Here is a 7,926-nt window from a genome sequence, read left to right on the forward strand (position 1 = left end):
ACTGTATGCCAAAAAAATTAAATAACCTAGGTGAAATAGCCAAGTTCCTTGAAACATATAATCTTCCAAAAATCAATCTGTAAGAATCAGAATATCTAAACGGACCAATTACAACAAATGAGATCAAAACAGTTATCAGAAAGCTCCCAAAAAACAAAAGCCCTGGGCCCGATGGCTTCACTGGTGAATTCTACTAAATATTCAAAGAAGAACTACCTCCTATCCTTCTCAAACTATTTCAAAAAATTCAAAAAAAAGAAACATTTCCAAGTTTATTTATGAGGCAAACAATTCTGATTGCAAAACTAGGCAAAGATAACACAAATAAAGAAAATTATAGGTCAATATTCCTGATGAATTTAGATGCTAAAATCCTCAACAAAATATTAGCAAACCAGACCCAGCAATACACAAAAAAATCATACATCATGATCAAGTGAGACTTATTTTGGGGAGGCATAAATGGTACAACATTCGTAAATCAATCAATGTGATTCACCACATAAACAAAAGGAAGGAGAAAAACCACATGTTAATTTCAATAGATGCAGAAAAAGCATTTGATAAAATCTAGCACCCATTTATGATAAAAACTCTCAGCAAAATGGGAATATAGGGAACATACCTCAACATGATAAAGGCCATCTATGACAAACCAACAGCCAACATCATAATTAATGGACAAAAATTAAAAGCAATCCCCCTAAAATCAGGAAAAAAGCAGGGGTGCCCCCATTCACCACTCTTATTCAACATAGTACTGGAAGTCCTACCTAAGGCAATCAGACAAGAAGAAGAAATAAAAGGCATCCAAATTGAAAGAGAAGAAGTAAAACTATTATTATTTGCAGATGATATGATATTGTATATAGAAAACACTAACATCTCAGTCAAAAAACCACTGGACCTGATAAATGAATTCAGCAAGGTGGCAGGATATAAAATTAATAATCAGAAATCAGAGGTATTTTTATACACAAACAATGAAATGTCAGAAAGAGAAATTAAACAATCCCCTTCACTATTGCAACAAAATAAAATGAAGTACCTAGGAGTAAATTTAACCAAGAAGGTTAAAGACTTGTACTCGGAAAATTATAAAACATTGATAAAAGAAATCAAGGAAGATACAAACAAGTAGAAAATATATACTGTGTTCATGGTTAGGAAGAATAAATATAATTAAAATGTCTATATTACCCAAAGCAATTTATAAATTTAATGTAATTCCAATTAAAATACCAATGACATGCTTCAAAGATATAGACCACATATTCCAAAAATTTATATGGAACCAAAAAAACAAAAACAAAAACACAAATAGCCTCAGCAAGGTTGAAAAAGAAGAATAAAGTGGGAGGTATCACAATTCTGATATCAAGTTATACTACAAGGCCATTGTACTCAAAACAGCTTGGTACTGGCATAAGAACAGGTATATAAATCAATGGAACAGAACAAAGAACCCAGAAATAAACCCACACTTTTATGGACAATTGATATTTGATAGAGGAAGTAAGAGAATACAATGGAGTAAAGACAGTCTCTTTAACAAATGGTTTTGGGAAAACTGGACAACACTCTACAAAAAAATAAAACTAGATCACCAATATAAACCATGCACAAAAATAAACTCAAAATGAATAAAGTACTTAAATGTAAGTCATGAAACCATAAGCATCTTAGAAGAAAACATAGGCAGTAAGCTCACCTACATCTATCACATCAATATATTTGCTGATTTATCTCCGCAGGCAAGTAAAATAAAAGACAGGATAAACAAAAGGGACTATATCAAACTAAAAAGCTTTTGCACAGCTAAAGAGATTATGAACAGTATAAAAAGACAAACCACACAATGGGAGAACATATTCGACAATATGTCTGATAAGGGGTTAATAACCGAAATTTATACAGAACTTGTAAAACTCAACACCAGGAAGATAAACAATCCAATCAGAAAATGGGCAAAAGAAATGAATAGACATTTCTCTAAAAAGGATATACAGATGGCCAACAGTCAGATGAAAAAATGTTTAACATCACTAATCATTAGAGAAATGCAAATTAAAACCACAATGACATACTACCTCACACCAGTCAGAATTGCGTTCATTAACAAAACAACACACAATAGGTGCTGGCAAGGATGTGGAGAAAGTGGAACCCTCCTGAACTGCTGGTGGGAATGCAGACTGGTGCAGCCTCTGTGGAAAACATATGGAGATTTTTCAAAAAATTAGAAATTGAACTGCCCTTTAACCGAGCAATCCCACTTATAGGTATATATCCCAAGGACACTATATCAACAACTGAAAAGAAGAAATGCCCCCCTATGTTCATGGCAGCATTGTTCACAATAGTGAAGATCTGGAAACAGCCCAAGTGTCCAACATTGGTAGAGAGGATTAAAAAGCAGTGGTAAAATGGAATACTATGGGGTAATGAAAAAGAGAGAAATATTACATTCTCAGCAATATGTATGGACCTGGAAACTATTATGTTGAGTAAAATAAGCCAGGCAGAGAAAAAAAATATCATATGACCTCACTCATTTGAGGAATCCAAGGAAAAATGTGAACTGAGGAATGGAATTAAACCTGGAGGAAAGTGGGGAAGGATCTGTTGGGAGGGAGGTAAGGGCAATGTTGAGGGAAATACAGGGGAGGGGGATGCTTTTGGGGAGACACTAGAATCTATGTAAATAAATAAATAAATAAATATTAAGAAAATAAGAAATGAAGAACAGGTATGACAGAAAGCTAAAGGGATTAGGCAAATAAATTATAGACACAGACATTAGTATGGGGATCACAAGAGGGAAAGAAAGTGGTGAGGGGTATAGAAGAGAGTTGGGGGGCAATAAATGATGATGGAGGGAGACCTGACTTGAGGTGCTGAACACACAATACCATACACAGATGATATGTAATTAGATAATTATATACCTGAAAGCTATATAATTTTATTAACCAGTATCACACCAAAATATTCAATAAAAATTAAAAATAAATAAGAATATTAGTAAAAATAAACAACAAATATCATGATGGAAGATGTAAATGTAACTTTATCAATAATAACAGTAAATGTGAATGGATTAAGGATCCAACTGAAAGACATAGACAGACTAAAAAGAAAGGAAGAGAAAAAGAAACCTAATCTGATGTTTAGAAGAAACAACTTTTAAAGCTAAGTTAAAATTAAAATATTAATTAAAAAATAACACCTTAATTGACCCAAGAGAAGGTAGTATGACTATGTTCACATTTAACTCAGTAAATTTTATGACATGGTCAAAATATGAGCAGTCATTAAAAACACATTTTAAATACAAAACAGAAAATAATGAAAATAATATAATAGTAAAATATAGTGTTTGCTTCAGCAGCACAAATCCTAAAATTGGAACAGTACAGAAGAGATTAGCATGGCCCCTGTGCAAGGATGACACTCAAATTTCTGATGCATAATTTTTATCTTACCTTTTGCAATGGCATGGATGGACCTGAAGACTATTATGCTAAGTAAAATAATTCAGGCAGAGAAAGACATATATCATGTGATCTCACTTAAATGTGGAATCTAAGAAACAAAGTGAACTAAGGAACAAAATAGAGGCAGAGGCAGGGTCACAGGGACTAGAGGGACAACTGTCAGAGGGAAGTGGGATGAGGGATGGGATCAGAGAAGGTGAAGGGATTAGTGAAATTATATATACATGACACAGAGATACAGATGACAGGACAGCAAATCTCAGAGAGAAAGGGGGTGGGAGTTAGGAGGAGGTGGGGAAAAGAGGTGTAAATAGGAACACGAGGAAGGAGGGTGAGGGTGATGTATTCAGTGGGACACTTGAATCCACGTTAACACAATAAATTAAAATTAATAAAAAATAATTAATATATATACCAAAAATAAACTGAAAATAAGGGAGACATTTAAGGCAAGAGGTATTATAAATGATAAAGCAGACATTTTACAATGATAAAATAGTCAACAGAATGAAATGACTATCTTAAATTTGTAGACATATAGCATAACTTTAAAGTTTATTAATTAAAAACTAACACTAATAGAAGAAAAGAAAAAATAAAACTCACTGAGATTTTTAACATCTTCTGTTGGTGGATTAAAAATTGATAATTAGAAAGATTTTAACATTTTATTTTATTTTTTAATAGTTTTATTTAGACAATTAATTTTAATGGCATGACATTCGTCAACTAGAGCACATAGATTAAGCAAAATGATTTACTATATATATATAATATATTCCTCACAAAAATTAGGGGATATTTCAAAACAAATATGAAGCAATTAAAAAAAAACATTTGACTTTTTTTATTAAACAAGAACATCAGGCAAACAAATGACAAGTCAAAGAAAGTTGTTTGATTATGCAAATGAGATGTAAAACCAACTTTTATTTCATTGGTGAAAATGTACTGTACAAAAGCCTGAAAGTACTGGGGTATCTGCACATCCCCTGATCCCCTAATTTTTATGAGCAGTTGTATATAATATATAAATATATATGTAATTCCACACACATAACTGTAAAATGCACATTTCTTTTTATGTGATAACAAAAAAGTAAAATAAATTATATTATGGACCATAAAATAATCATTAATAACTTTTTCTTAGAAACTAACATAGTATATGTTTTCTAATTATTGTAGAAATAAAATAACACTCAATATATTAGCTTATCAAAAAACCTTCAAGTATTTATTAATGGAACAAATAACTAATATATAATTCATAAGATAAAGTATAATTATAATAAATATTCAAAAATATTTTGAAATGAAAATAATAAAATTGTGACAGAACAATTTGTGGGACACAGATAAAATAATTCTGAGGGATAAATTTAATACTCTAAAATGCACATATCAAACAAAAAGAAACTTTAAATATAATGATTCAAGCTTTCAACAATAAAACAAAAATTATGAAATTGACCTACAAAGTCAAGGTTTTTATAATACTGCAAGAAAAAATATTATTATGAAAATGTTTCCACCCCTATGAATAGTGCTAGTACAATTAGATATTCATATGAGAAAAGAAAAACCAGGAAGAATAAAACTTGACTGATGCATCATAGAATTATGCATTTGAAAACTATATAATTATATTTTTAGTTTTATTAATGTCAGCCCCGTAATGTTGTTAAAAATAAAAAAAAACTAATTCTAATTTACACTGTATAAAAAATTTAACTTGAGGTTGATTAGGTTTTATTATCTTAATATAAAAACTAAAGCAATTTATATTTTCAGGAAAATGCAACATTGTAACTTCTTCATAAACATGGAGTAACATAATATATAAAATATATTTTAAAAATTAGTAAACATAAAGCAATAATCACAAAAATATAATTATACAGTAGATTCATTAAAATGAAGAACTTTTCACTGGAGGTATCACGTCCCTAGATTCAAAATTATGCTACAAAGCTGAAATAATCAAAACAGCATGATATAGTCACAAAAACTAACAAACAAACAAACAACACATAGATACCAATGGAATGAAATGGAGAGCCGCGAATTAAGTCCTCACTCATATAGTCAATTAATCTAGTAGATAAAAATATACAATGGAGACATGACAGTCTCTCTAATAAGTAGTGTTGAGAAAAATAGACAGATATGCAAAAAATGAAACTAGGCCACTATTACATCATATACAAAAGTAAACATAAAATGAATTAAAGACTTAATTTTAATTTCTGAAACCATAAAATTCCTAAAGAAAAATATAAGAAGGATTCTGAGATTGCTCTCAGTAATATTTTTGTGGATATGTCTTCATAATTATAGGAAACAAAAGCAAAAATAAACATGGAATTATATTAAACTAAAAAGTTTCTGCACAGCAAAGATAAACATCAACAAAACAAAAAGACAAGTTATTGAATGGGAAAAGATATTCTCAAATGATATACATAATAAAAGGTTACCTAGTTATTCAAAATATGTATGTAACTTAACAACTCAATAACAGCAACAAATAAACAAATCCAATTAAAAATGGAGAGAAGACACAAATTGACCTTTCTCCAAAAAACACATTTAGATAAATGGCCAATAGACATATAAAAAGATGCTCAATGATACTAATCATAAGAAGAAAGCAAAACAAAAGCACAATGAAATAACACTTCATACTGGTCAGAATGGCTAGTATCAAAAAGTCAACAAATAACATGTTGTAGTGAATGTGAAGAAAAGGGATCCCTCATGCTGTTGGTGGGTTTGTAAATTGATATAGTGAATATGGAAAACAGTATGCAGATTCCTCTAAAAACTAAAAATAAAACAACCATAAAAACCCAATAACTCTACTTTTGAGTATTGAAGAGATCCAAAAAGATATATGCACCTTTACGTTCATTGAAACATCAGTTACAGCAGCCATGATGTGAAAGCAACCTAGGTGTTCATTGATTGATGACTGGATAAAGAAGATATAACATATATACGGATAGAAAAGATACCTATAGCCTGACCTGGCGGTGCCATAATGGATAGAGCATCAAACTGGGATGTGGAAGACCCAGGTTCGAGACCCCAAGGTCGCCAGCTTGAGCGCAGGCTCATCTGGTTTGAGCAAAGCTCACCAGCTTGGACCCAAGATCACTGGCTCAGGGTTACTCGATCTGCTGAAGGCCCATGGTCAAGGCACATATAAAAAAAGCAATCAATGAACAAATAAGGTGTAAAAAAAAGAAGATACACACACACATACATATGTGCACACACACACACAAATGGACCATTATTAAGCCATAAAAATAATGAAAACTTGCCACATGTGAAACATGAATGGACCTAGAGGGTAGTATGCTAAGTGAAATAAGTCAGACAGAACAAGGCAAATAATGTGTGATCTTTTTTCACTTATATGTGAAACCTAAAACAAAATATAACAAAACAAAGTCAGACTCACCGAAATAGAGATTAAATTGATGGTAGCCAGAGGGGAGGAGGAGGAGGAAATGGATGCAAAAGGTGAAGGCAAATATAGTTAATATTGCGATAAATATGCATAGTAACAAGTAATTAGGAGACTGTTGATTACATCTTAAGGTACGTATTCTGAATCATTATATTGTACACCAGAAACTAATACAATATTTTATACCAATATTATATTTGAAGAAGGAAACGTCAAAAGATATCATCTTTAAAGTCAATAGGTGATTCAAAGAAAAGAAAATATTCTGGATAAATACATCTAAAAGTAATTTGTATATAGAATACATAAAAACACTAGAAATCAATAAAAAAGCCAAAAATACTGTTTAAAGGTGGAGAAATTCTATACAAACACTTTACAAATGAGACCATAAAGATAGGCATATAAAAAGATAGCCAACATCATTAATCATCAGAGAAGGGAAGAATAAAAGTACAATGAGATTACAGAACACACCCCTCAGAATGACTAAAATTAATAACTGAAAATACGATGTATTAATAATAAAATTGTGTTAATAGAACCCTCATACATTGTCAATGAGATTATTAATTTCTTGATTAATTTTGGAAAACTTCATAACAACATCTACTAAAGCTAAACATATCCCTGATGACTCAAATGCCACTTCAATAAAAATTAGTATAAAAATAAAGCAATAGATATTTACACAGATATTTACAACATTTTTATTCATAACAAGTAAACATTAGAAAGAAGCCAGATATGCTATGGAAGACAATTTATAACATAGTGACAATGGCTTTCTATTACACAACAGTAAAAAACTGAAGTCTCCTCGTACAATTTACAATATGGCTGACTCTCAAAAGTATCATGTTGAACAAAAGATAAAAAACAGGAAAGAATGCATGGAGTGTTCATACTTTTATTTGAATTTCAATTACAACAAAATAACATACAATGATA

The 7,926-nt window shown here is 30.7% G+C and overlaps 1 non-coding gene across 1 annotated transcript; it reads left to right on the top strand.

Moving 5' to 3' along the window:
* Positions 1-3,375: 3,375 nt before the first annotated feature.
* LOC136327945 (U6 spliceosomal RNA) lies at positions 3,376-3,482 on the top strand. Its single transcript, XR_010729998.1, has one exon. It is a non-coding gene; the product is annotated as a U6 spliceosomal RNA (small nuclear RNA).
* Positions 3,483-7,926: the final 4,444 nt, after the last annotated feature.

This window comes from Saccopteryx bilineata, chromosome 2 (genome assembly GCF_036850765.1).
Source record: "Saccopteryx bilineata isolate mSacBil1 chromosome 2, mSacBil1_pri_phased_curated, whole genome shotgun sequence".
NCBI classification, from domain to species: Eukaryota; Metazoa; Chordata; class Mammalia; order Chiroptera; family Emballonuridae; genus Saccopteryx; species Saccopteryx bilineata.